This window comes from Chiloscyllium plagiosum, unplaced genomic scaffold (assembly GCF_037043375.1).
Source record: "Chiloscyllium plagiosum isolate Xiang-an unplaced genomic scaffold, Cpla_swu_hap1 HiC_scaffold_3, whole genome shotgun sequence".
Classification (NCBI taxonomy): domain Eukaryota; kingdom Metazoa; phylum Chordata; class Chondrichthyes; order Orectolobiformes; family Hemiscylliidae; genus Chiloscyllium; species Chiloscyllium plagiosum.
The window spans coordinates 141,893,780-141,919,359 of NW_028270141.1; the positions used below are offsets into that span (position 1 = coordinate 141,893,780).

Here is a 25,580-nt window from a genome sequence, read left to right on the forward strand (position 1 = left end):
AGGGAATGCAGCGTAGGTTCACGGGGTCAATTCCTGGAATGGCGGGATTACCTTACACTGAAAGACTGGAGCGACTGGGCTTGTGTACCCTTGAGTTTAGAAGACTGAGAGGGGATCTGGTTGAGACATATAAGATGATCAAAGGATTGGACACTCTGGCGGCAGGCAACATGTTTCCGCTGCGGGGTGAGTGCCGAAACAGAGGACACAGCTTAAAAATACGGGGTAGACCATTTAGGACAGAGATGAGGAGAAACTTCTTCACCCAGAGAGTGGTGGCTGTGTGGAATGCTCTGCCCCAGAGGGCAGTGGAGGCCCAGTCTCTGGATTCATTTAAGAAAGAGTTGGATAGAGCTCTCAAGGATAGTGGAATCAAGGGTTATGGAGATAAGGCAGGAACAGGATACTGATTAAGGATGATCAGCCATGATCATATTGAATGGTGGTGCAGGCTGGAAGGGCAGAATGGCCAACTCCTGCACCTATTGTCTATTGTCCGCCTTTCCTGACTGCCACCCGCAGACAGCGTGCAGCCCCAATCCCTTTCTTTCCGCCTTTCTTGCTGATTTTGGCAGCGCTCCGCTCTCCTCCCCTCCGTGTCTCGTGCCTGCAGGAGACTGATGCCAGGCACAGCAGCAGCAGCAAAAATAACCTGCCGCTCCATTGCCTGGCACAAGACAAGTGCAGAGGGGTGACTTGAGCAGCCACTGCTGGCGGAAAAAGCCTACTGCACCTGGTATTCCCAGGCGGTCTCCCATCCAAGTACTAACCAGGCCTGAGTCTGCTTAGCTTCCGAGATCAGACGAGATCGGGCGTTTTCAGACTAGTATGGCCGTAGGCGCTGGCCCCTGCCTTTTCTCCCTACTTCAAGGCGTGCTGGCCAGCCACATTTTCTTTCTTGCTCTTTCTCTTTATCCCCTTTGGCTTTTTTTTCTCTTTTCTCTTTGCTCTTCCTCCTCCGTGCGTGCTTCCCTCCCTCCGTCCCTCCAGCTGCCTTTCAGCCAGCCCTTGCCCACCAGGCTCCTGTAGTCTCCCACATCCCCACACAGGCCAACTGCAAGCCCTCCCCCTGCTTCATAGGGCCGCAGCCTGCATTCTCTCATCCTTCCACACTCCTCCACCCCTCCATTTCGGAATGCCAGGCACTGACCAGTGGGGTACCGCACGGATCAGTACTGGGACCGCAGCTTTTTACAATCTATCTTCAGGATATACAAGATGGTATTAGCAATAACATTCGCAAATTTCATCAGCTGGGTGGCAGGGTGAAATGTGATGAGGATGTTAGGAGATTACAGGGTGACCTGGACAAGTTAGGTGAGTGCTCAGATGCATGGCAGATGCACTTTCACGTGGATAAATGGATCCTTATCCACTTTGGTGGCAAGAACAGGAAGGCAGATTACCACCTAAGTGGAATCAATTTAGGTAAAGGGGCAGTACAGAGAGATCTGGGGGTTCTTGTACACCACTCAATGAAGGTAAGCATGCAGGTACAGCAGGTAGTGAAGAAGGCTAATAGCATGCTGGCCTTCATAACAAGAGGGATTGAGTATAGAAGCAAAGAGGTCCTTCTGCAGCTGTACAGGGCCCTGGTGAGACCACACCTGGAGTACTGTGTGCAGTTCTGGTCTCCAAATTTGAGGAGAGACATTCTGGCTATTGAGGGAATGCAGCGTAGGTTCACGAGGTCAATTCCTGGAATGGCGGGATTACCTTACACTGAAAGACTGGAGCGACTGGGCTTGTGTACCCTTGAGTTTAGAAGACTGAGAGGGGATCTGGTTGAGACATATAAGATGATCAAAGGATTGGACACTCTGGCGGCAGGCAACATGTTTCCGCTGCGGGGTGAGTGCCGAAACAGAGGACACAGCTTAAAAATACGGGGTAGACCATTTAGGACAGAGATGAGGAGAAACTTCTTCACCCAGAGAGTGGTGGCTGTGTGGAATGCTCTGCCCCAGAGGGCAGTGGAGGCCCAGTCTCTGGATTCATTTAAGAAAGAGTTGGATAGAGCTCTCAAGGATAGTGGAATCAAGGGTTATGGAGATAAGGCAGGAACAGGATACTGATTAAGGATGATCAGCCATGATCATATTGAATGGTGGTGCAGGCTGGAAGGGCAGAATGGCCAACTCCTGCACCTATTGTCTATTGTCCGCCTTTCCTGACTGCCACCCGCAGACAGCGTGCAGCCCCAATCCCTTTCTTTCCGCCTTTCTTGCTGATTTTGGCAGCGCTCCGCTCTCCTCCCCTCCGTGTCTCGTGCCTGCAGGAGACTGATGCCAGGCACAGCAGCAGCAGCAAAAATAACCTGCCGCTCCATTGCCTGGCACAAGACAAGTGCAGAGGGGTGACTTGAGCAGCCACTGCTGGCGGAAAAAGCCTACTGCACCTGGTATTCCCAGGCGGTCTCCCATCCAAGTACTAACCAGGCCTGAGTCTGCTTAGCTTCCGAGATCAGACGAGATCGGGCGTTTTCAGACTAGTATGGCCGTAGGCGCTGGCCCCTGCCTTTTCTCCCTACTTCAAGGCGTGCTGGCCAGCCACATTTTCTTTCTTGCTCTTTCTCTTTATCCCCTTTGGCTTTTTTTTCTCTTTTCTCTTTGCTCTTCCTCCTCCGTGCGTGCTTCCCTCCCTCCGTCCCTCCAGCTGCCTTTCAGCCAGCCCTTGCCCACCAGGCTCCTGTAGTCTCCCACATCCCCACACAGGCCAACTGCAAGCCCTCCCCCTGCTTCATAGGGCCGCAGCCTGCATTCTCTCATCCTTCCACACTCCTCCACCCCTCCATTTCGGAATGCCGGGCACTGACCAGTGGGGTACCGCACGGATCAGTACTGGGACCGCAGCTTTTTACAATCTATCTTCAGGATATACAAGATGGTATTAGCAATAACATTCGCAAATTTCATCAGCTGGGTGGCAGGGTGAAATGTGATGAGGATCTTAGGAGATTACAGGGTGACCTGGACAAGTTAGGTGAGTGCTCAGATGCATGGCAGATGCACTTTCACGTGGATAAATGGATCCTTATCCACTTTGGTGGCAAGAACAGGAAGGCAGATTACCACCTAAGTGGAATCAATTTAGGTAAAGGGGCAGTACAGAGAGATCTGGGGGTTCTTGTACACCACTCAATGAAGGTAAGCATGCAGGTACAGCAGGTAGTGAAGAAGGCTAATAGCATGCTGGCCTTCATAACAAGAGGGATTGAGTATAGAAGCAAAGAGGTCCTTCTGCAGCTGTACAGGGCCCTGGTGAGACCACACCTGGAGTACTGTGTGCAGTTCTGGTCTCCAAATTTGAGGAGAGACATTCTGGCTATTGAGGGAATGCAGCGTAGGTTCACGAGGTCAATTCCTGGAATGGCGGGATTACCTTACACTGAAAGACTGGAGCGACTGGGCTTGTGTACCCTTGAGTTTAGAAGACTGAGAGGGGATCTGGTTGAGACATATAAGATGATCAAAGGATTGGACACTCTGGCGGCAGGCAACATGTTTCCGCTGCGGGGTGAGTGCCGAAACAGAGGACACAGCTTAAAAATACGGGGTAGACCATTTAGGACAGAGATGAGGAGAAACTTCTTCACCCAGAGAGTGGTGGCTGTGTGGAATGCTCTGCCCCAGAGGGCAGTGGAGGCCCAGTCTCTGGATTCATTTAAGAAAGAGTTGGATAGAGCTCTCAAGGATAGTGGAATCAAGGGTTATGGAGATAAGGCAGGAACAGGATACTGATTAAGGATGATCAGCCATGATCATATTGAATGGTGGTGCAGGCTGGAAGGGCAGAATGGCCAACTCCTGCACCTATTGTCTATTGTCCGCCTTTCCTGACTGCCACCCGCAGACAGCGTGCAGCCCCAATCCCTTTCTTTCCGCCTTTCTTGCTGATTTTGGCAGCGCTCCGCTCTCCTCCCCTCCGTGTCTCGTGCCTGCAGGAGACTGATGCCAGGCACAGCAGCAGCAGCAAAAATAACCTGCCGCTCCATTGCCTGGCACAAGACAAGTGCAGAGGGGTGACTTGAGCAGCCACTGCTGGCGGAAAAAGCCTACTGCACCTGGTATGCCCAGGCGGTCTCCCATCCAAGTACTAACCAGGCCTGAGTCTGCTTAGCTTCCAAGATCAGACGAGATCGGGCGTTTTCAGACTAGTATGGCCGTAGGCGCTGGCCCCTGCCTTTTCTCCCTACTTCAAAGCGTGCTGGCCAGCCACATTTTCTTTGTTGCTCTTTCTCTTTATCCCCTTTGGCTTTTTTTTCTCTTTTCTCTTTGCTCTTCCTCCTCCGTGCGTGCTTCCCTCCCTCCGTCCCTCCAGCTGCCTTTCAGCCAGCCCTTGCCCACCAGGCTCCTGTAGTCTCCCACATCCCCACACAGGCCAACTGCAAGCCCTCCCCCTGCTTCATAGGGCCGCAGCCTGCATTCTCTCATCCTTCCACACTCCTCCACCCCTCCATTTCGGAATGCCGGGCACTGACCAGTGGGGTACCGCACGGATCAGTACTGGGACCGCAGCTTTTTACAATCTATCTTCAGGATATACAAGATGGTATTAGCAATAACATTCGCAAATTTCATCAGCTGGGTGGCAGGGTGAAATGTGATGAGGATGTTAGGAGATTACAGGGTGACCTGGACAAGTTAGGTGAGTGCTCAGATGCATGGCAGATGCACTTTCACGTGGATAAATGGATCCTTATCCACTTTGGTGGCAAGAACAGGAAGGCAGATTACCACCTAAGTGGAATCAATTTAGGTAAAGGGGCAGTACAGAGAGATCTGGGGGTTCTTGTACACCACTCAATGAAGGTAAGCATGCAGGTACAGCAGGTAGTGAAGAAGGCTAATAGCATGCTGGCCTTCATAACAAGAGGGATTGAGTATAGAAGCAAAGAGGTCCTTCTGCAGCTGTACAGGGCCCTGGTGAGACCACACCTGGAGTACTGTGTGCAGTTCTGGTCTCCAAATTTGAGGAGAGACATTCTGGCTATTGAGGGAATGCAGCGTAGGTTCACGAGGTCAATTCCTGGAATGGCGGGATTACCTTACACTGAAAGACTGGAGCGACTGGGCTTGTGTACCCTTGAGTTTAGAAGACTGAGAGGGGATCTGGTTGAGACATATAAGATGATCAAAGGATTGGACACTCTGGCGGCAGGCAACATGTTTCCGCTGCGGGGTGAGTGCCGAAACAGAGGACACAGCTTAAAAATACGGGGTAGACCATTTAGGACAGAGATGAGGAGAAACTTCTTCACCCAGAGAGTGGTGGCTGTGTGGAATGCTCTGCCCCAGAGGGCAGTGGAGGCCCAGTCTCTGGATTCATTTAAGAAAGAGTTGGATAGAGCTCTCAAGGATAGTGGAATCAAGGGTTATGGAGATAAGGCAGGAACAGGATACTGATTAAGGATGATCAGCCATGATCATATTGAATGGTGGTGCAGGCTGGAAGGGCAGAATGGCCAATTCCTGCACCTATTGTCTATTGTCCGCCTTTCCTGACTGCCACCCGCAGACAGCGTGCAGCCCCAATCCCTTTCTTTCCGCCTTTCTTGCTGATTTTGGCAGCGCTCCGCTCTCCTCCCCTCCGTGTCTCGTGCCTGCAGGAGACTGATGCCAGGCACAGCAGCAGCAGCAAAAATAACCTGCCGCTCCATTGCCTGGCACAAGACAAGTGCAGAGGGGTGACTTGAGCAGCCACTGCTGGCGGAAAAAGCCTACTGCACCTGGTATTCCCAGGCGGACTCCCATCCAAGTACTAACCAGGCCTGAGTCTGCTTAGCTTCCGAGATCAGACAAGATCGGGCGTTTTCAGACTAGTATGGCCGTAGGCGCTGGCCCCTGCCTTTTCTCCCTACTTCAAAGCGTGCTGGCCAGCCACATTTTCTTTCTTGCTCTTTCTCTTTATCCCCTTTGGCTTTTTTTTCTCTTTTCTCTTTGCTCTTCCTCCTCCGTGCGTGCTTCCCTCCCTCCGTCCCTCCAGCTGCCTTTCAGCCAGCCCTTGCCCACCAGGCTCCTGTAGTCTCCCACATCCCCACACAGGCCAACTGCAAGCCCTCCCCCTGCTTCATAGGGCCGCAGCCTGCATTCTCTCATCCTTCCACACTCCTCCACCCCTCCATTTCGGAATGCCGGGCACTGACCAGTGGGGTACCGCACGGATCTGTACTGGGACCGCAGCTTTTTACAATCTATCTTCAGGATATACAAGATGGTATTAGCAATAACATTCGCAAATTTCATCAGCTGGGTGGCAGGGTGAAATGTGATGAGGATGTTAGGAGATTACAGGGTGACCTGGACAAGTTAGGTGAGTGCTCAGATGCATGGCAGATGCACTTTCACGTGGATAAATGGATCCTTATCCACTTTGGTGGCAAGAACAGGAAGGCAGATTACCACCTAAGTGGAATCAATTTAGGTAAAGGGGCAGTACAGAGAGATCTGGGGGTTCTTGTACACCACTCAATGAAGGTAAGCATGCAGGTACAGCAGGTAGTGAAGAAGGCTAATAGCATGCTGGCCTTCATAACAAGAAGGATTGAGTATAGAAGCAAAGAGGTCCTTCTGCAGCTGTACAGGGCCCTGGTGAGACCACACCTGGAGTACTGTGTGCAGTTCTGGTCTCCAAATTTGAGGAGAGACATTCTGGCTATTGAGGGAATGCAGCGTAGGTTCACGAGGTCAATTCCTGGAATGGCGGGATTACCTTACACTGAAAGACTGGAGCGACTGGGCTTGTGTACCCTTGAGTTTAGAAGACTGAGAGGGGATCTGGTTGAGACATATAAGATGATCAAAGGATTGGACACTCTGGCGGCAGGCAACATGTTTCCGCTGCGGGGTGAGTGCCGAAACAGAGGACACAGCTTAAAAATACGGGGTAGACCATTTAGGACAGAGATGAGGAGAAACTTCTTCACCCAGAGAGTGGTGGCTGTGTGGAATGCTCTGCCCCAGAGGGCAGTGGAGGCCCAGTCTCTGGATTCATTTAAGAAAGAGTTGGATAGAGCTCTCAAGGATAGTGGAATCAAGGGTTATGGAGATAAGGCAGGAACAGGATACTGATTAAGGATGATCAGCCATGATCATATTGAATGGTGGTGCAGGCTGGAAGGGCAGAATGGCCAACTCCTGCACCTATTGTCTATTGTCCGCCTTTCCTGACTGCCACCCGCAGACAGCGTGCAGCCCCAATCCCTTTCTTTCCGCCTTTCTTGCTGATTTTGGCAGCGCTCCGCTCTCCTCCCCTCCGTGTCTCGTGCCTGCAGGAGACTGATGCCAGGCACAGCAGCAGCAGCAGCAAAAATAACCTGCCGCTCCATTGCCTGGCACAAGACAAGTGCAGAGGGGTGACTTGAGCAGCCACTGCTGGCGGAAAAAGCCTACTGCACCTGGTATTCCCAGGCGGTCTCCCATCCAAGTACTAACCAGGCCTGAGTCTGCTTAGCTTCCGAGATCAGACGAGATCGGGCGTTTTCAGACTAGTATGGCCGTAGGCGCTGGCCCCTGCCTTTTCTCCCTACTTCAAAGCGTGCTGGCCAGCCACATTTTCTTTCTTGCTCTTTCTCTTTATCCCCTTTGGCTTTTTTTTCTCTTTTCTCTTTGCTCTTCCTCCTCCGTGCGTGCTTCCCTCCCTCCGTCCCTCCAGCTGCCTTTCAGCCAGCCCTTGCCCACCAGGCTCCTGTAGTCTCCCACATCCCCACACAGGCCAACTGCAAGCCCTCCCCCTGCTTCATAGGGCCGCAGCCTGCATTCTCTCATCCTTCCACACTCCTCCACCCCTCCATTTCGGAATGCCGGGCACTGACCAGTGGGGTACCGCACGGATCTGTACTGGGACCGCAGCTTTTTACAATCTATCTTCAGGATATACAAGATGGTATTAGCAATAACATTCGCAAATTTCATCAGCTGGGTGGCAGGGTGAAATGTGATGAGGATGTTAGGAGATTACAGGGTGACCTGGACAAGTTAGGTGAGTGCTCAGATGCATGGCAGATGCACTTTCACGTGGATAAATGGATCCTTATCCACTTTGGTGGCAAGAACAGGAAGGCAGATTACCACCTAAGTGGAATCAATTTAGGTAAAGGGGCAGTACAGAGAGATCTGGGGGTTCTTGTACACCACTCAATGAAGGTAAGCATGCAGGTACAGCAGGTAGTGAAGAAGGCTAATAGCATGCTGGCCTTCATAACAAGAGGGATTGAGTATAGAAGCAAAGAGGTCCTTCTGCAGCTGTACAGGGCCCTGGTGAGACCACACCTGGAGTACTGTGTGCAGTTCTGGTCTCCAAATTTGAGGAGAGACATTCTGGCTATTGAGGGAATGCAGCGTAGGTTCACGAGGTCAATTCCTGGAATGGCGGGATTACCTTACACTGAAAGACTGGAGCGACTGGGCTTGTGTACCCTTGAGTTTAGAAGACTGAGAGGGGATCTGGTTGAGACATATAAGATGATCAAAGGATTGGACACTCTGGCGGCAGGCAACATGTTTCCGCTGCGGGGTGAGTGCCGAAACAGAGGACACAGCTTAAAAATACGGGGTAGACCATTTAGGACAGAGATGAGGAGAAACTTCTTCACCCAGAGAGTGGTGGCTGTGTGGAATGCTCTGCCCCAGAGGGCAGTGGAGGCCCAGTCTCTGGATTCATTTAAGAAAGAGTTGGATAGAGCTCTCAAGGATAGTGGAATCAAGGGTTATGGAGATAAGGCAGGAACAGGATACTGATTAAGGATGATCAGCCATGATCATATTGAATGGTGGTGCAGGCTGGAAGGGCAGAATGGCCAACTCCTGCACCTATTGTCTATTGTCCGCCTTTCCTGACTGCCACCCGCAGACAGCGTGCAGCCCCAATCCCTTTCTTTCCGCCTTTCTTGCTGATTTTGGCAGCGCTCCGCTCTCCTCCCCTCCGTGTCTCATGCCTGCAGGAGACTGATGCCAGGCACAGCAGCAGCAGCAAAAATAACCTGCCGCTCCATTGCCTGGCACAAGACAAGTGCAGAGGGGTGACTTGAGCAGCCACTGCTGGCGGAAAAAGCCTACTGCACCTGGTATTCCCAGGCGGTCTCCCATCCAAGTACTAACCAGGCCTGAGTCTGCTTAGCTTCCGAGATCAGACGAGATCGGGCGTTTTCAGACTAGTATGGCCGTAGGCGCTGGCCCCTGCCTTTTCTCCCTACTTCAAGGCGTGCTGGCCAGCCACATTTTCTTTCTTGCTCTTTCTCTTTATCCCCTTTGGCTTTTTTTTCTCTTTTCTCTTTGCTCTTCCTCCTCCGTGCGTGCTTCCCTCCCTCCGTCCCTCCAGCTGCCTTTCAGCCAGCCCTTGCCCACCAGGCTCCTGTAGTCTCCCACATCCCCACACAGGCCAACTGCAAGCCCTCCCCCTGCTTCATAGGGCCGCAGCCTGCATTCTCTCATCCTTCCACACTCCTCCACCCCTCCATTTCGGAATGCCAGGCACTGACCAGTGGGGTACCGCACGGATCAGTACTGGGACCGCAGCTTTTTACAATCTATCTTCAGGATATACAAGATGGTATTAGCAATAACATTCGCAAATTTCATCAGCTGGGTGGCAGGGTGAAATGTGATGAGGATGTTAGGAGATTACAGGGTGACCTGGACAAGTTAGGTGAGTGCTCAGATGCATGGCAGATGCACTTTCACGTGGATAAATGGATCCTTATCCACTTTGGTGGCAAGAACAGGAAGGCAGATTACCACCTAAGTGGAATCAATTTAGGTAAAGGGGCAGTACAGAGAGATCTGGGGGTTCTTGTACACCACTCAATGAAGGTAAGCATGCAGGTACAGCAGGTAGTGAAGAAGGCTAATAGCATGCTGGCCTTCATAACAAGAGGGATTGAGTATAGAAGCAAAGAGGTCCTTCTGCAGCTGTACAGGGCCCTGGTGAGACCACACCTGGAGTACTGTGTGCAGTTCTGGTCTCCAAATTTGAGGAGAGACATTCTGGCTATTGAGGGAATGCAGCGTAGGTTCACGAGGTCAATTCCTGGAATGGCGGGATTACCTTACACTGAAAGACTGGAGCGACTGGGCTTGTGTACCCTTGAGTTTAGAAGACTGAGAGGGGATCTGGTTGAGACATATAAGATGATCAAAGGATTGGACACTCTGGCGGCAGGCAACATGTTTCCGCTGCGGGGTGAGTGCCGAAACAGAGGACACAGCTTAAAAATACGGGGTAGACCATTTAGGACAGAGATGAGGAGAAACTTCTTCACCCAGAGAGTGGTGGCTGTGTGGAATGCTCTGCCCCAGAGGGCAGTGGAGGCCCAGTCTCTGGATTCATTTAAGAAAGAGTTGGATAGAGCTCTCAAGGATAGTGGAATCAAGGGTTATGGAGATAAGGCAGGAACAGGATACTGATTAAGGATGATCAGCCATGATCATATTGAATGGTGGTGCAGGCTGGAAGGGCAGAATGGCCAACTCCTGCACCTATTGTCTATTGTCCGCCTTTCCTGACTGCCACCTGCAGACAGCGTGCAGCCCCAATCCCTTTCTTTCCGCCTTTCTTGCTGATTTTGGCAGCGCTCCGCTCTCCTCCCCTCCGTGTCTCGTGCCTGCAGGAGACTGATGCCAGGCACAGCAGCAGCAGCAAAAATAACCTGCCGCTCCATTGCCTGGCACAAGACAAGTGCAGAGGGGTGACTTGAGCAGCCACTGCTGGCGGAAAAAGCCTACTGCACCTGGTATTCCCAGGCAGCCTCCCATCCAAGTACTAACCAGGCCTGAGTCTGCTTAGCTTCCGAGATCAGACGAGATCGGGCGTTTTCAGACTAGTATGGCCGTAGGCGCTAGCCCCTGCCTTTTCTCCCTACTTCAAAGCGTGCTGGCCAGCCACATTTTCTTTCTTGCTCTTTCTCTTTATCCCCTTTGGCTTTTTTTTCTCTTTTCTCTTTGCTCTTCCTCCTCCGTGCGTGCTTCCCTCCCTCCGTCCCTCCAGCTGCCTTTCAGCCAGCCCTTGCCCACCAGGCTCCTGTAGTCTCCCACATCCCCACACAGGCCAACTGCAAGCCCTCCCCCTGCTTCATAGGGCCGCAGCCTGCATTCTCTCATCCTTCCACACTCCTCCACCCCTCCATTTCGGAATGCCAGGCACTGACCAGTGGGGTACCGCACGGATCAGTTCTGGGACCGCAGCTTTTTACAATCTATCTTCAGGATATACAAGATGGTATTAGCAATAACATTCGCAAATTTCATCAGCTGGGTGGCAGGGTGAAATGTGATGAGGATGTTAGGAGATTACAGGGTGACCTGGACAAGTTAGGTGAGTGCTCAGATGCATGGCAGATGCACTTTCACGTGGATAAATGGATCCTTATCCACTTTGGTGGCAAGAACAAGAAGGCAGATTACCACCTAAGTGGAATCAATTTAGGTAAAGGGGCAGTACAGAGAGATCTGGGGGTTCTTGTACACCACTCAATGAAGGTAAGCATGCAGGTACAGCAGGTAGTGAAGAAGGCTAATAGCATGCTGGCCTTCATAACAAGAGGGATTGAGTATAGAAGCAAAGAGGTCCTTCTGCAGCTGTACAGGGCCCTGGTGAGACCACACCTGGAGTACTGTGTGCAGTTCTGGTCTCCAAATTTGAGGAGAGACATTCTGGCTATTGAGGGAATGCAGCGTAGGTTCACGAGGTCAATTCCTGGAATGGCGGGATTACCTTACACTGAAAGACTGGAGCGACTGGGCTTGTGTACCCTTGAGTTTAGAAGACTGAGAGGGGATCTGGTTGAGACATATAAGATGATCAAAGGATTGGACACTCTGGCGGCAGGCAACATGTTTCCGCTGCGGGGTGAGTGCCGAAACAGAGGACACAGCTTAAAAATACGGGGTAGACCATTTAGGACAGAGATGAGGAGAAACTTCTTCACCCAGAGAGTGGTGGCTGTGTGGAATGCTCTGCCCCAGAGGGCAGTGGAGGCCCAGTCTCTGGATTCATTTAAGAAAGAGTTGGATAGAGCTCTCAAGGATAGTGGAATCAAGGGTTATGGAGATAAGGCAGGAACAGGATACTGATTAAGGATGATCAGCCATGATCATATTGAATGGTGGTGCAGGCTGGAAGGGCAGAATGGCCAACTCCTGCACCTATTGTCTATTGTCCGCCTTTCCTGACTGCCACCCGCAGACAGCGTGCAGCCCCAATCCCTTTCTTTCCGCCTTTCTTGCTGATTTTGGCAGCGCTCCGCTCTCCTCCCCTCCGTGTCTCGTGCCTGCAGGAGACTGATGCCAGGCACAGCAGCAGCAGCAGCAAAAATAACCTGCCGCTCCATTGCCTGGCACAAGACAAGTGCAGAGGGGTGACTTGAGCAGCCACTGCTGGCGGAAAAAGCCTACTGCACCTGGTATTCCCAGGCGGTCTCCCATCCAAGTACTAACCAGGCCTGAGTCTGCTTAGCTTCCGAGATCAGACGAGATCGGGCATTTTCAGACTAGTATGGCCGTAGGCGCTGGCCCCTGCCTTTTCTCCCTACTTCAAGGCGTGCTGGCCAGCCACATTTTCTTTCTTGCTCTTTCTCTTTATCCCCTTTGGCTTTTTTTTCTCTTTTCTCTTTGCTCTTCCTCCTCCGTGCGTGCTTCCCTCCCTCCGTCCCTCCAGCTGCCTTTCAGCCAGCCCTTGCCCACCAGGCTCCTGTCGTCTCCCACATCCCCACACAGGCCAACTGCAAGCCCTCCCCCTGCTTCATAGGGCCGCAGCCTGCATTCTCTCATCCTTCCACACTCCTCCACCCCTCCATTTCGGAATGCCGGGCACTGACCAGTGGGGTACCGCACGGATCAGTACTGGGACCGCAGCTTTTTACAATCTATCTTCAGGATATACAAGATGGTATTAGCAATAACATTCGCAAATTTCATCAGCTGGGTGGCAGGGTGAAATGTGATGAGGATGTTAGGAGATTACAGGGTGACCTGGACAAGTTAGGTGAGTGCTCAGATGCATGGCAGATGCACTTTCACGTGGATAAATGGATCCTTATCCACTTTGGTGGCAAGAACAGGAAGGCAGATTACCACCTAAGTGGAATCAATTTAGGTAAAGGGGCAGTACAGAGAGATCTGGGGGTTCTTGTACACCACTCAATGAAGGTAAGCATGCAGGTACAGCAGGTAGTGAAGAAGGCTAATAGCATGCTGGCCTTCATAACAAGAGGGATTGAGTATAGAAGCAAAGAGGTCCTTCTGCAGCTGTACAGGGCCCTGGTGAGACCACACCTGGAGTACTGTGTGCAGTTCTGGTCTCCAAATTTGAGGAGAGACATTCTGGCTATTGAGGGAATGCAGCGTAGGTTCACGAGGTCAATTCCTGGAATGGCGGGATTACCTTACACTGAAAGACTGGAGCGACTGGGCTTGTGTACCCTTGAGTTTAGAAGACTGAGAGGGGATCTGGTTGAGACATATAAGATGATCAAAGGATTGGACACTCTGGCGGCAGGCAACATGTTTCCGCTGCGGGGTGAGTGCCGAAACAGAGGACACAGCTTAAAAATACGGGGTAGACCATTTAGGACAGAGATGAGGAGAAACTTCTTCACCCAGAGAGTGGTGGCTGTGTGGAATGCTCTGCCCCAGAGGGCAGTGGAGGCCCAGTCTCTGGATTCATTTAAGAAAGAGTTGGATAGAGCTCTCAAGGATAGTGGAATCAAGGGTTATGGAGATAAGGCAGGAACAGGATACTGATTAAGGATGATCAGCCATGATCATATTGAATGGTGGTGCAGGCTGGAAGGGCAGAATGGCCAACTCCTGCACCTATTGTCTATTGTCCGCCTTTCCTGACTGCCACCCGCAGACAGCGTGCAGCCCCAATCCCTTTCTTTCCGCCTTTCTTGCTGATTTTGGCAGCGCTCCGCTCTCCTCCCCTCCGTGTCTCGTGCCTGCAGGAGACTGATGCCAGGCACAGCAGCAGCAGCAAAAATAACCTGCCGCTCCATTGCCTGGCACAAGACAAGTGCAGAGGGGTGACTTGAGCAGCCACTGCTGGCGGAAAAAGCCTACTGCACCTGGTATTCCCAGGCGGTCTCCCATCCAAGTACTAACCAGGCCTGAGTCTGCTTAGCTTCCGAGATCAGACGAGATCGGGCGTTTTCAGACTAGTATGGCCGTAGGCGCTGGCCCCTGCCTTTTCTCCCTACTTCAAAGCGTGCTGGCCAGCCACATTTTCTTTCTTGCTCTTTCTCTTTATCCCCTTTGGCTTTTTTTTCTCTTTTCTCTTTGCTCTTCCTCCTCCGTGCGTGCTTCCCTCCCTCCGTCCCTCCAGCTGCCTTTCAGCCAGCCCTTGCCCACCAGGCTCCTGTAGTCTCCCACATCCCCACACAGGCCAACTGCAAGCCCTCCCCCTGCTTCATAGGGCCGCAGCCTGCATTCTCTCATCCTTCCACACTCCTCCACCCCTCCATTTCGGAATGCCGGGCACTGACCAGTGGGGTACCGCACGGATCTGTACTGGGACCGCAGCTTTTTACAATCTATCTTCAGGATATACAAGATGGTATTAGCAATAACATTCGCAAATTTCATCAGCTGGGTGGCAGGGTGAAATGTGATGAGGATGTTAGGAGATTACAGGGTGACCTGGACAAGTTAGGTGAGTGCTCAGATGCATGGCAGATGCACTTTCACGTGGATAAATGGATCCTTATCCACTTTGGTGGCAAGAACAGGAAGGCAGATTACCACCTAAGTGGAATCAATTTAGGTAAAGGGGCAGTACAGAGAGATCTGGGGGTTCTTGTACACCACTCAATGAAGGTAAGCATGCAGGTACAGCAGGTAGTGAAGAAGGCTAATAGCATGCTGGCCTTCATAACAAGAGGGATTGAGTATAGAAGCAAAGAGGTCCTTCTGCAGCTGTACAGGGCCCTGGTGAGACCACACCTGGAGTACTGTGTGCAGTTCTGGTCTCCAAATTTGAGGAGAGACATTCTGGCTATTGAGGGAATGCAGCGTAGGTTCACGAGGTCAATTCCTGGAATGGCGGGATTACCTTACACTGAAAGACTGGAGCGACTGGGCTTGTGTACCCTTGAGTTTAGAAGACTGAGAGGGGATCTGGTTGAGACATATAAGATGATCAAAGGATTGGACACTCTGGCGGCAGGCAACATGTTTCCGCTGCGGGGTGAGTGCCGAAACAGAGGACACAGCTTAAAAATACGGGGTAGACCATTTAGGACAGAGATGAGGAGAAACTTCTTCACCCAGAGAGTGGTGGCTGTGTGGAATGCTCTGCCCCAGAGGGCAGTGGAGGCCCAGTCTCTGGATTCATTTAAGAAAGAGTTGGATAGAGCTCTCAAGGATAGTGGAATCAAGGGTTATGGAGATAAGGCAGGAACAGGATACTGATTAAGGATGATCAGCCATGATCATATTGAATGGTGGTGCAGGCTGGAAGGGCAGAATGGCCAACTCCTGCACCTATTGTCTATTGTCCGCCTTTCCTGACTGCCACCCGCAGACAGCGTGCAGCCCCAATCCCTTTCTTGCTGATTTTGGCAGCGCTCCGCTCTCCTCCCCTCCGTGTCTCGTGCCTGCAGGAGACTGATGCCAGGCACAGCAGCAGCAGCAAAAATAACCTGCCGCTCCATTGCCTGGCACAAGACAAGTGCAGAGGGGTGACTTGAGCAGCCACTGCTGGCGGAAAAAGCCTACTGCACCTGGTACTCCCAGGCGGTCTCCCATCCAAGTACTAACCAGGCCTGAGTCTGCTTAGCTTCCGAGATCAGACGAGATCGGGCGTTTTCAGACTAGTATGGCCGTAGGCGCTGGCCCCTGCCTTTTCTCCCTACTTCAAGGCGTGCTGGCCAGCCACATTTTCTTTCTTGCTCTTTCTCTTTATCCCCTTTGGCTTTTTTTTCTCTTTTCTCTTTGCTCTTCCTCCTCCGTGCGTGCTTCCCTCCCTCCGTCCCTCCAGCTGCCTTTCAGCCAGCCCTTGCCCACCAGGCTCCTGTAGTCTCCCACATCCCCACACAGGCCAACTGCAAGCCCTCCCCCTGCTTCATAGGGCCGCAGCCTGCATTCTCTCATCCTTCCACACTCCTCCACCCCTCCATTTCGGAATGCCGGGCACTGACCAGTGGGGTACCGCACGGATCAGTACTGGGACCGCAGCTTTTTACAATCTATCTTCAGGATATACAAGATGGTATTAGCAATAACATTCGCAAATTTCATCAGCTGGGTGGCAGGGTGAAATGTGATGAGGATGTTAGGAGATTACAGGGTGACCTGGACAAGTTAGGTGAGTGCTCAGATGCATGGCAGATGCACTTTCACGTGGATAAATGGATCCTTATCCACTTTGGTGGCAAGAACAGGAAGGCAGATTACCACCTAAGTGGAATCAATTTAGGTAAAGGGGCAGTACAGAGAGATCTGGGGGTTCTTGTACACCACTCAATGAAGGTAAGCATGCAGGTACAGCAGGTAGTGAAGAAGGCTAATAGCATGCTGGCCTTCATAACAAGAGGGATTGAGTATAGAAGCAAAGAGGTCCTTCTGCAGCTGTACAGGGCCCTGGTGAGACCACACCTGGAGTACTGTGTGCAGTTCTGGTCTCCAAATTTGAGGAGAGACATTCTGGCTATTGAGGGAATGCAGCGTAGGTTCACGAGGTCAATTCCTGGAATGGCGGGATTACCTTACACTGAAAGACTGGAGCGACTGGGCTTGTGTACCCTTGAGTTTAGAAGACTGAGAGGGGATCTGGTTGAGACATATAAGATGATCAAAGGATTGGACACTCTGGCGGCAGGCAACATGTTTCCGCTGCGGGGTGAGTGCCGAAACAGAGGACACAGCTTAAAAATACGGGGTAGACCATTTAGGACAGAGATGAGGAGAAACTTCTTCACCCAGAGAGTGGTGGCTGTGTGGAATGCTCTGCCCCAGAGGGCAGTGGAGGCCCAGTCTCTGGATTCATTTAAGAAAGAGTTGGATAGAGCTCTCAAGGATAGTGGAATCAAGGGTTATGGAGATAAGGCAGGAACAGGATACTGATTAAGGATGATCAGCCATGATCATATTGAATGGTGGTGCAGGCTGGAAGGGCAGAATGGCCAACTCCTGCACCTATTGTCTATTGTCCGCCTTTCCTGACTGCCACCTGCAGACAGCGTGCAGCCCCAATCCCTTTCTTTCCGCCTTTCTTGCTGATTTTGGCAGCGCTCCGCTCTCCTCCCCTCCGTGTCTCGTGCCTGCAGGAGACTGATGCCAGGCACAGCAGCAGCAGCAAAAATAACCTGCCGCTCCATTGCCTGGCACAAGACAAGTGCAGAGGGGTGACTTGAGCAGCCACTGCTGGCGGAAAAAGCCTACTGCACCTGGTATTCCCAGGCGGTCTCCCATCCAAGTACTAACCAGGCCTGAGTCTGCTTAGCTTCCGAGATCAGACGAGATCGGGCGTTTTCAGACTAGTATGGCCGTAGGCGCTGGCCCCTGCCTTTTCTCCCTACTTCAAGGCGTGCTGGCCAGCCACATTTTCTTTCTTGCTCTTTCTCTTTATCCCCTTTGGCTTTTTTTTCTCTTTTCTCTTTGCTCTTCCTCCTCCGTGCGTGCTTCCCTCCCTCCGTCCCTCCAGCTGCCTTTCAGCCAGCCCTTGCCCACCAGGCTCCTGTCGTCTCCCACATCCCCACACAGGCCAACTGCAAGCCCTCCCCCTGCTTCATAGGGCCGCAGCCTGCATTCTCTCATCCTTCCACACTCCTCCACCCCTCCATTTCGGAATGCCGGGCACTGACCAGTGGGGTACCGCACGGATCAGTACTGGGACCGCAGCTTTTTACAATCTATCTTCAGGATATACAAGATGGTATTAGCAATAACATTCGCAAATTTCATCAGCTGGGTGGCAGGGTGAAATGTGATGAGGATGTTAGGAGATTACAGGGTGACCTGGACAAGTTAGGTGAGTGCTCAGATGCATGGCAGATGCACTTTCACGTGGATAAATGGATCCTTATCCACTTTGGTGGCAAGAACAGGAAGGCAGATTACCACCTAAGTGGAATCAATTTAGGTAAAGGGGCAGTACAGAGAGATCTGGGGGTTCTTGTACACCACTCAATGAAGGTAAGCATGCAGGTACAGCAGGTAGTGAAGAAGGCTAATAGCATGCTGGCCTTCATAACAAGAGGGATTGAGTATAGAAGCAAAGAGGTCCTTCTGCAGCTGTACAGGGCCCTGGTGAGACCACACCTGGAGTACTGTGTGCAGTTCTGGTCTCCAAATTTGAGGAGAGACATTCTGGCTATTGAGGGAATGCAGCGTAGGTTCACGAGGTCAATTCCTGGAATGGCGGGATTACCTTACACTGAAAGACTGGAGCGACTGGGCTTGTGTACCCTTGAGTTTAGAAGACTGAGAGGGGATCTGGTTGAGACATATAAGATGATCAAAGGATTGGACACTCTGGCGGCAGGCAACATGTTTCCGCTGCGGGGTGAGTGCCGAAACAGAGGACACAGCTTAAAAATACGGGGTAGACCATTTAGGACAGAGATGAGGAGAAACTTCTTCACCCAGAGAGTGGTGGCTGTGTGGAATGCTCTGCCCCAGAGGGCAGTGGAGGCCCAGTCTCTGGATTCATTTAAGAAAGAGTTGGATAGAGCTCTCAAGGATAGTGGAATCAAGGGTTATGGAGATAAGGCAGGAACAGGATACTGATTAAGGATGATCAGCCATGATCATATTGAATGGTGGTGCAGGCTGGAAGGGCAGAATGGCCAATTCCTGCACCTATTGTCTATTGTCCGCCTTTCCTGACTGCCACCCGCAGACAGCGTGCAGCCCCAATCCCTTTCTTTCCGCCTTTCTTGCTGATTTTGGCAGCGCTCCGCTCTCCTCCCCTCCGTGTCTCGTGCCTGCAGGAGACTGATGCCAGGCACAGCAGCAGCAGCAAAAATAACCTGCCGCTCCATTGCCTGGCACAAGACAAGTGCAGAGGGGTGACTTGAGCAGCCACTGCTGGCGGAAAAAGCCTACTGCACCTGGTATTCCCAGGCGGTCTCCCATCCAAGTACTAACCAGGCCTGAGTCTGCTTAGCTTCCGAGATCAGACGAGATCGGGCGTTTTCAGACTAGTATGGCCGTAGGCGCTGGCCCCTGCCTTTTCTCCCTACTTCAAAGCGTGCTGGCCAGCCACATTTTCTTTCTTGCTCTTTCTCTTTATCCCCTTTGGCTTTTTTTTCTCTTTTCTCTTTGCTCTTCCTCCTCCGTGCGTGCTTCCCTCCCTCCGTCCCTCCAGCTGCCTTTCAGCCAGCCCTTGCCCACCAGGCTCCTGTAGTCTCCCACATCCCCACACAGGCCAACTGCAAGCCCTCCCCCTGCTTCATAGGGCCGCAGCCTGCATTCTCTCATCCTTCCACACTCCTCCACCCCTCCATTTCGGAATGCCGGGCACTGACCAGTGGGGTACCGCACGGATCTGTACTGGGACCGCAGCTTTTTACAATCTATCTTCAGGATATACAAGATGGTATTAGCAATAACATTCGCAAATTTCATCAGCTGGGTGGCAGGGTGAAATGTGATGAGGATGTTAGGAGATTACAGGGTGACCTGGACAAGTTAGGTGAGTGCTCAGATGCATGGCAGATGCACTTTCACGTGGATAAATGGATCCTTATCCACTTTGGTGGCAAGAACAGGAAGGCAGATTACCACCTAAGTGGAATCAATTTAGGTAAAGGGGCAGTACAGAGAGATCTGGGGGTTCTTGTACACCACTCAATGAAGGTAAGCATGCAGGTACAGCAGGTAGTGAAGAAGGCTAATAGCATGCTGGCCTTCATAACAAGAGGGATTGAGTATAGAAGCAAAGAGGTCCTTCTGCAGCTGTACAGGGCCCTGGTGAGACCACACCTGGAGTACTGTGTGCAGTTCTGGTCTCCAAATTTGAGGAGAGACATTCTGGCTATTGAGGGAATGCAGCGTAGGTTCACGAGGTCAATTCCTGGAATGGCGGGATTACCTTACACTGAAAGACTGGAGCGACTGGGCTTGTGTACCCTTGAGTTTAGAAGACTGAGAGGGGATCTGGTTGAGACATATAAGATGATCAAAGGATTGGACACTCTGGCGGCAGGCAACATGTTTCCGCTGCGGGGTGAGTGCCGAAACAGAGGACACAGCTTAAAAATACGGGGTAGACCATTTAGGACAGAGATGAGGAGAAACTTCTTCACCCAGAGAGTGGTGGCTGTGTGGAATGCTCTGCCCCAGAGGGCAGTGGAGGCCCAGTCTCTGGATTCATTTAAGAAAGAGTTGGATAGAGCTCTCAAGGATAGTGGAATCAAGGGTTATGGAGATAAGGCAGGAACAGGATACTGATTAAGGATGATCAGCCATGATCATATTGAATGGTGGTGCAGGCTGGAAGGGCAGAATGGCCAACTCCTGCACCTATTGTCTATTGTCCGCCTTTCCTGACTGCCACCCGCAGACAGCGTGCAGCCCCAATCCCTTTCTTTCCGCCTTTCTTGCTGATTTTGGCAGCGCTCCGCTCTCCTCCCCTCCGTGTCTCGTGCCTGCAGGAGACTGATGCCAGGCACAGCAGCAGCAGCAAAAATAACCTGCCGCTCCATTGCCTGGCACAAGACAAGTGCAGAGGGGTGACTTGAGCAGCCACTGCTGGCGGAAAAAGCCTACTGCACCTGGTATTCCCAGGCGGTCTCCCATCCAAGTACTAACCAGGCCTGAGTCTGCTTAGCTTCCGAGATCAGACGTTTTCAGACTAGTATGGCCGTAGGCGCTGGCCCCTGCCTTTTCTCCCTACTTCAAGGCGTGCTGGCCAGCCACATTTTCTTTGTTGCTCTTTCTCTTTATCCCCTTTGGCTTTTTTTTCTCTTTTCTCTTTGCTCTTCCTCCTCCGTGCGTGCTTCCCTCCCTCCGTCCCTCCAGCTGCCTTTCAGCCAGCCCTTGCCCACCAGGCTCCTGTAGTCTCCCACATCCCCACACAGGCCAACTGCAAGCCCTCCCCCTGCTTCATAGGGCCGCAGCCTGCATTCTCTCATCCTTCCACACTCCTCCACCCCTCCATTTCGGAATGCCAGGCACTGACCAGTGGGGTACCGCACGGATCAGTACTGGGACCGCAGCTTTTTACAATCTATCTTCAGGATATACAAGATGGTATTAGCAATAACATTCGCAAATTTCATCAGCTGGGTGGCAGGGTGAAATGTGATGAGGATGTTAGGAGATTACAGGGTGACCTGGACAAGTTAGGTGAGTGCTCAGATGCATGGCAGATGCACTTTCACGTGGATAAATGGATCCTTATCCACTTTGGTGGCAAGAACAGGAAGGCAGATTACCACCTAAGTGGAATCAATTTAGGTAAAGGGGCAGTACAGAGAGATCTGGGGGTTCTTGTACACCACTCAATGAAGGTAAGCATGCAGGTACAGCAGGTAGTGAAGAAGGCTAATAGCATGCTGGCCTTCATAACAAGAAGGATTGAGTATAGAAGCAAAGAGGTCCTTCTGCAGCTGTACAGGGCCCTGGTGAGACCACACCTGGAGTACTGTGTGCAGTTCTGGTCTCCAAATTTGAGGAGAGACATTCTGGCTATTGAGGGAATGCAGCGTAGGTTCACGAGGTCAATTCCTGGAATGGCGGGATTACCTTACACTGAAAGACTGGAGCGACTGGGCTTGTGTACCCTTGAGTTTAGAAGACTGAGAGGGGATCTGGTTGAGACATATAAGATGATCAAAGGATTGGACACTCTGGCGGCAGGCAACATGTTTCCGCTGCGGGGTGAGTGCCGAAACAGAGGACACAGCTTAAAAATACGGGGTAGACCATTTAGGACAGAGATGAGGAGAAACTTCTTCACCCAGAGAGTGGTGGCTGTGTGGAATGCTCTGCCCCAGAGGGCAGTGGAGGCCCAGTCTCTGGATTCATTTAAGAAAGAGTTGGATAGAGCTCTCAAGGATAGTGGAATCAAGGGTTATGGAGATAAGGCAGGAACAGGATACTGATTAAGGATGATCAGCCATGATCATATTGAATGGTGGTGCAGGCTGGAAGGGCAGAATGGCCAACTCCTGCACCTATTGTCTATTGTCCGCCTTTCCTGACTGCCACCCGCAGACAGCGTGCAGCCCCAATCCCTTTCTTGCTGATTTTGGCAGCGCTCCGCTCTCCTCCCCTCCGTGTCTCGTGCCTGCAGGAGACTGATGCCAGGCACAGCAGCAGCAGCAAAAATAACCTGCCGCTCCATTGCCTGGCACAAGACAAGTGCAGAGGGGTGACTTGAGCAGCCACTGCTGGCGGAAAAAGCCTACTGCACCTGGTATTCCCAGGCGGTCTCCCATCCAAGTACTAACCAGGCCTGAGTCTGCTTAGCTTCCGAGATCAGACGAGATCGGGCGTTTTCAGACTAGTATGGCCGTAGGCCCTGGCCCCTGCCTTTTCTCCCTACTTCAAAGCGTGCTGGCCAGCCACATTTTCTTTCTTGCTCTTTCTCTTTATCCCCTTTGGCTTTTTTTTCTCTTTTCTCTTTGCTCTTCCTCCTCCGTGCGTGCTTCCCTCCCTCCGTCCCTCCAGCTGCCTTTCAGGCCAGCCCTTGCCCACCAGGCTCCTGTAGTCTCCCACATCCCCACACAGGCCAACTGCAAGCCCTCCCCCTGCTTCATAGGGCCGCAGCCTGCATTCTCTCATCCTTCCACACTCCTCCACCCCTCCATTTCGGAATGCCAGGCACTGACCAGTGGGGTACCGCACGGATCAGTACTGGGACCGCAGCTTTTTACAATCTATCTTCAGGATATACAAGATGGTATTAGCAATAACATTCGCAAATTTCATCAGCTGGGTGGCAGGGTGAAATGTGATGAGGATGTTAGGAGATTACAGGGTGACCTGGACAAGTTAGGTGAGTGCTCAGATGCATGGCAGATGCACTTTCACGTGGATAAATGGATCCTTATCCACTTTGGTGGCAAGAACAGGAAGGCAGATTACCACCTAAGTGGAATCAATTTAGGTAAAGGGGCAGTACAGAGAGATCTGGGGGTTCTTGTACACCACTCAATGAAGGTAAGCATGCAGGTACAGCAGGTAGTGAAGAAGGCTAATAGCATGCTGGCCTTCATAACAAGAGGGATTGAGTATAGAAGCAAAGAGGTCCTTCTGCAGCTGTACAGGGCCCTGGTGAGACCACACCTGGAGTACTGTGTGCAGTTCTGGTCTCCAAATTTGAGGAGAGACATTCTGGCTATTGAGGGAATGCAGCGTAGGTTCACGAGGTCAATTCCTGGAATGGCGGGATTACCTTACACTGAAAGACTGGAGCGACTGGGCTTGTGTACCCTTGAGTTTAGAAGACTGAGAGGGGATCTGGTTGAGACATATAAGATGATCAAAGGATTGGACACTCTGGCGGCAGGCAACATGTTTCCGCTGCGGGGTGAGTGCCGAAACAGAGGACACAGCTTAAAAATACGGGGTAGACCATTTAGGACAGAGATGAGGAGAAACTTCTTCACCCAGAGAGTGGTGGCTGTGTGGAATGCTCTGCCCCAGAGGGCAGTGGAGGCCCAGTCTCTGGATTCATTTAAGAAAGAGTTGGATAGAGCTCTCAAGGATAGTGGAATCAAGGGTTATGGAGATAAGGCAGGAACAGGATACTGATTAAGGATGATCAGCCATGATCATATTGAATGGTGGTGCAGGCTGGAAGGGCAGAATGGCCAACTCCTGCACCTATTGTCTATTGTCCGCCTTTCCTGACTGCCACCCGCAGACAGCGTGCAGCCCCAATCCCTTTCTTTCCGCCTTTCTTGCTGATTTTGGCAGCGCTCCGCTCTCCTCCCCTCCGTGTCTCGTGTCTGCAGGAGACTGATGCCAGGCACAGCAGCAGCAGCAAAAATAACCTGCCGCTCCATTGCCTGGCACAAGACAAGTGCAGAGGGGTGACTAGAGCAGCCACTGCTGGCAGAAAAAGCCTACTGCACCTGGTATTCCCAGGCGGTCTCCCATCCAAGTACTAACCAGGCCTGAGTCTGCTTAGCTTCCGAGATCAGACGAGATCGGGCGTTTTCAGACTAGTATGGCCGTAGGCGCTGGCCCCTGCCTTTTCTCCCTACTTCAAGGCGTGCTGGCCAGCCACATTTTCTTTCTTGCTCTTTCTCTTTATCCCCTTTGGCTTTTTTTTCTCTTTTCTCTTTGCTCTTCCTCCTCCGTGCGTGCTTCCCTCCCTCCGTCCCTCCAGCTGCCTTTCAGCCAGCCCTTGCCCACCAGGCTCCTGTAGTCTCCCACATCCCCACACAGGCCAACTGCAAGCCCTCCCCCTGCTTCATAGGGCCGCAGCCTGCATTCTCTCATCCTTCCACACTCCTCCACCCCTCCATTTCGGAATGCCAGGCACTGACCAGTGGGGTACCGCACGGATCAGTACTGGGACCGCAGCTTTTTACAATCTATCTTCAGGATATACAAGATGGTATTAGCAATAACATTCGCAAATTTCATCAGCTGGGTGGCAGGGTGAAATGTGATGAGGATGTTAGGAGATTACAGGGTGACCTGGACAAGTTAGGTGAGTGCTCAGATGCATGGCAGATGCACTTTCACGTGGATAAATGGATCCTTATCCACTTTGGTGGCAAGAACAGGAAGGCAGATTACCACCTAAGTGGAATCAATTTAGGTAAAGGGGCAGTACAGAGAGATCTGGGGGTTCTTGTACACCACTCAATGAAGGTAAGCATGCAGGTACAGCAGGTAGTGAAGAAGGCTAATAGCATGCTGGCCTTCATAACAAGAGGGATTGAGTATAGAAGCAAAGAGGTCCTTCTGCAGCTGTACAGGGCCCTGGTGAGACCACACCTGGAGTACTGTGTGCAGTTCTGGTCTCCAAATTTGAGGAGAGACATTCTGGCTATTGAGGGAATGCAGCGTAGGTTCACGAGGTCAATTCCTGGAATGGCGGGATTACCTTACACTGAAAGACTGGAGCGACTGGGCTTGTGTACCCTTGAGTTTAGAAGACTGAGAGGGGATCTGGTTGAGACATATAAGATGATCAAAGGATTGGACACTCTGGCGGCAGGCAACATGTTTCCGCTGCGGGGTGAGTGCCGAAACAGAGGACACAGCTTAAAAATACGGGGTAGACCATTTAGGACAGAGATGAGGAGAAACTTCTTCACCCAGAGAGTGGTGGCTGTGTGGAATGCTCTGCCCCAGAGGGCAGTGGAGGCCCAGTCTCTGGATTCATTTAAGAAAGAGTTGGATAGAGCTCTCAAGGATAGTGGAATCAAGGGTTATGGAGATAAGGCAGGAACAGGATACTGATTAAGGATGATCAGCCATGATCATATTGAATGGTGGTGCAGGCTGGAAGGGCAGAATGGCCAACTCCTGCACCTATTGTCTATTGTCCGCCTTTCCTGACTGCCACCCGCAGACAGCGTGCAGCCCCAATCCCTTTCTTTCCGCCTTTCTTGCTGATTTTGGCAGCGCTCCGCTCTCCTCCCCTCCGTGTCTCGTGCCTGCAGGAGACTGATGCCAGGCACA

The 25,580-nt window shown here is 51.8% G+C and overlaps 14 non-coding genes and 1 pseudogene across 14 annotated transcripts; all 15 read right to left on the reverse strand.

Moving 5' to 3' along the window:
* Positions 1 to 721: 721 nt before the first annotated feature.
* Positions 722 to 840, reverse strand: LOC148151558 (5S ribosomal RNA). Its single transcript, XR_015756574.1, has one exon. It is a non-coding gene; the product is annotated as a 5S ribosomal RNA (ribosomal RNA).
* Positions 841 to 2,386: 1,546 nt separating this feature from the next.
* Positions 2,387 to 2,505, reverse strand: LOC148151559 (5S ribosomal RNA). Its single transcript, XR_015756576.1, has one exon. It is a non-coding gene; the product is annotated as a 5S ribosomal RNA (ribosomal RNA).
* A 1,546-nt stretch (positions 2,506 to 4,051) lies between these two features.
* Positions 4,052 to 4,170, reverse strand: LOC148151560 (5S ribosomal RNA). The gene has a single exon (XR_015756279.1). It is a non-coding gene; the product is annotated as a 5S ribosomal RNA (ribosomal RNA).
* Positions 4,171 to 5,716: 1,546 nt separating this feature from the next.
* On the reverse strand, positions 5,717 to 5,835 carry LOC148151561 (5S ribosomal RNA). Its single transcript, XR_015755917.1, has one exon. It is a non-coding gene; the product is annotated as a 5S ribosomal RNA (ribosomal RNA).
* A 1,549-nt stretch (positions 5,836 to 7,384) lies between these two features.
* Positions 7,385 to 7,503, reverse strand: LOC148151562 (5S ribosomal RNA). Its single transcript, XR_015756577.1, has one exon. It is a non-coding gene; the product is annotated as a 5S ribosomal RNA (ribosomal RNA).
* A 1,546-nt stretch (positions 7,504 to 9,049) lies between these two features.
* LOC148151563 (5S ribosomal RNA) lies at positions 9,050 to 9,168 on the reverse strand. The gene has a single exon (XR_015756578.1). It is a non-coding gene; the product is annotated as a 5S ribosomal RNA (ribosomal RNA).
* Positions 9,169 to 10,714: 1,546 nt separating this feature from the next.
* LOC148151564 (5S ribosomal RNA) lies at positions 10,715 to 10,833 on the reverse strand. Its single transcript, XR_015755831.1, has one exon. It is a non-coding gene; the product is annotated as a 5S ribosomal RNA (ribosomal RNA).
* A 1,549-nt stretch (positions 10,834 to 12,382) lies between these two features.
* Positions 12,383 to 12,501, reverse strand: LOC148151565 (5S ribosomal RNA). The gene has a single exon (XR_015756745.1). It is a non-coding gene; the product is annotated as a 5S ribosomal RNA (ribosomal RNA).
* Positions 12,502 to 14,047: 1,546 nt separating this feature from the next.
* On the reverse strand, positions 14,048 to 14,166 carry LOC148151566 (5S ribosomal RNA). The gene has a single exon (XR_015756579.1). It is a non-coding gene; the product is annotated as a 5S ribosomal RNA (ribosomal RNA).
* A 1,534-nt stretch (positions 14,167 to 15,700) lies between these two features.
* LOC148151567 (5S ribosomal RNA) lies at positions 15,701 to 15,819 on the reverse strand. The gene has a single exon (XR_015756674.1). It is a non-coding gene; the product is annotated as a 5S ribosomal RNA (ribosomal RNA).
* Positions 15,820 to 17,365: 1,546 nt separating this feature from the next.
* Positions 17,366 to 17,484, reverse strand: LOC148151568 (5S ribosomal RNA). Its single transcript, XR_015756580.1, has one exon. It is a non-coding gene; the product is annotated as a 5S ribosomal RNA (ribosomal RNA).
* A 1,546-nt stretch (positions 17,485 to 19,030) lies between these two features.
* On the reverse strand, positions 19,031 to 19,149 carry LOC148151569 (5S ribosomal RNA). Its single transcript, XR_015756581.1, has one exon. It is a non-coding gene; the product is annotated as a 5S ribosomal RNA (ribosomal RNA).
* A 1,546-nt stretch (positions 19,150 to 20,695) lies between these two features.
* On the reverse strand, positions 20,696 to 20,804 carry LOC148151570 (5S ribosomal RNA; annotated as a pseudogene).
* A 1,534-nt stretch (positions 20,805 to 22,338) lies between these two features.
* Positions 22,339 to 22,457, reverse strand: LOC148151571 (5S ribosomal RNA). The gene has a single exon (XR_015756582.1). It is a non-coding gene; the product is annotated as a 5S ribosomal RNA (ribosomal RNA).
* Positions 22,458 to 24,004: 1,547 nt separating this feature from the next.
* Positions 24,005 to 24,123, reverse strand: LOC148151572 (5S ribosomal RNA). Its single transcript, XR_015756583.1, has one exon. It is a non-coding gene; the product is annotated as a 5S ribosomal RNA (ribosomal RNA).
* Between the last annotated feature and the right edge of the window lie 1,457 nt (positions 24,124 to 25,580).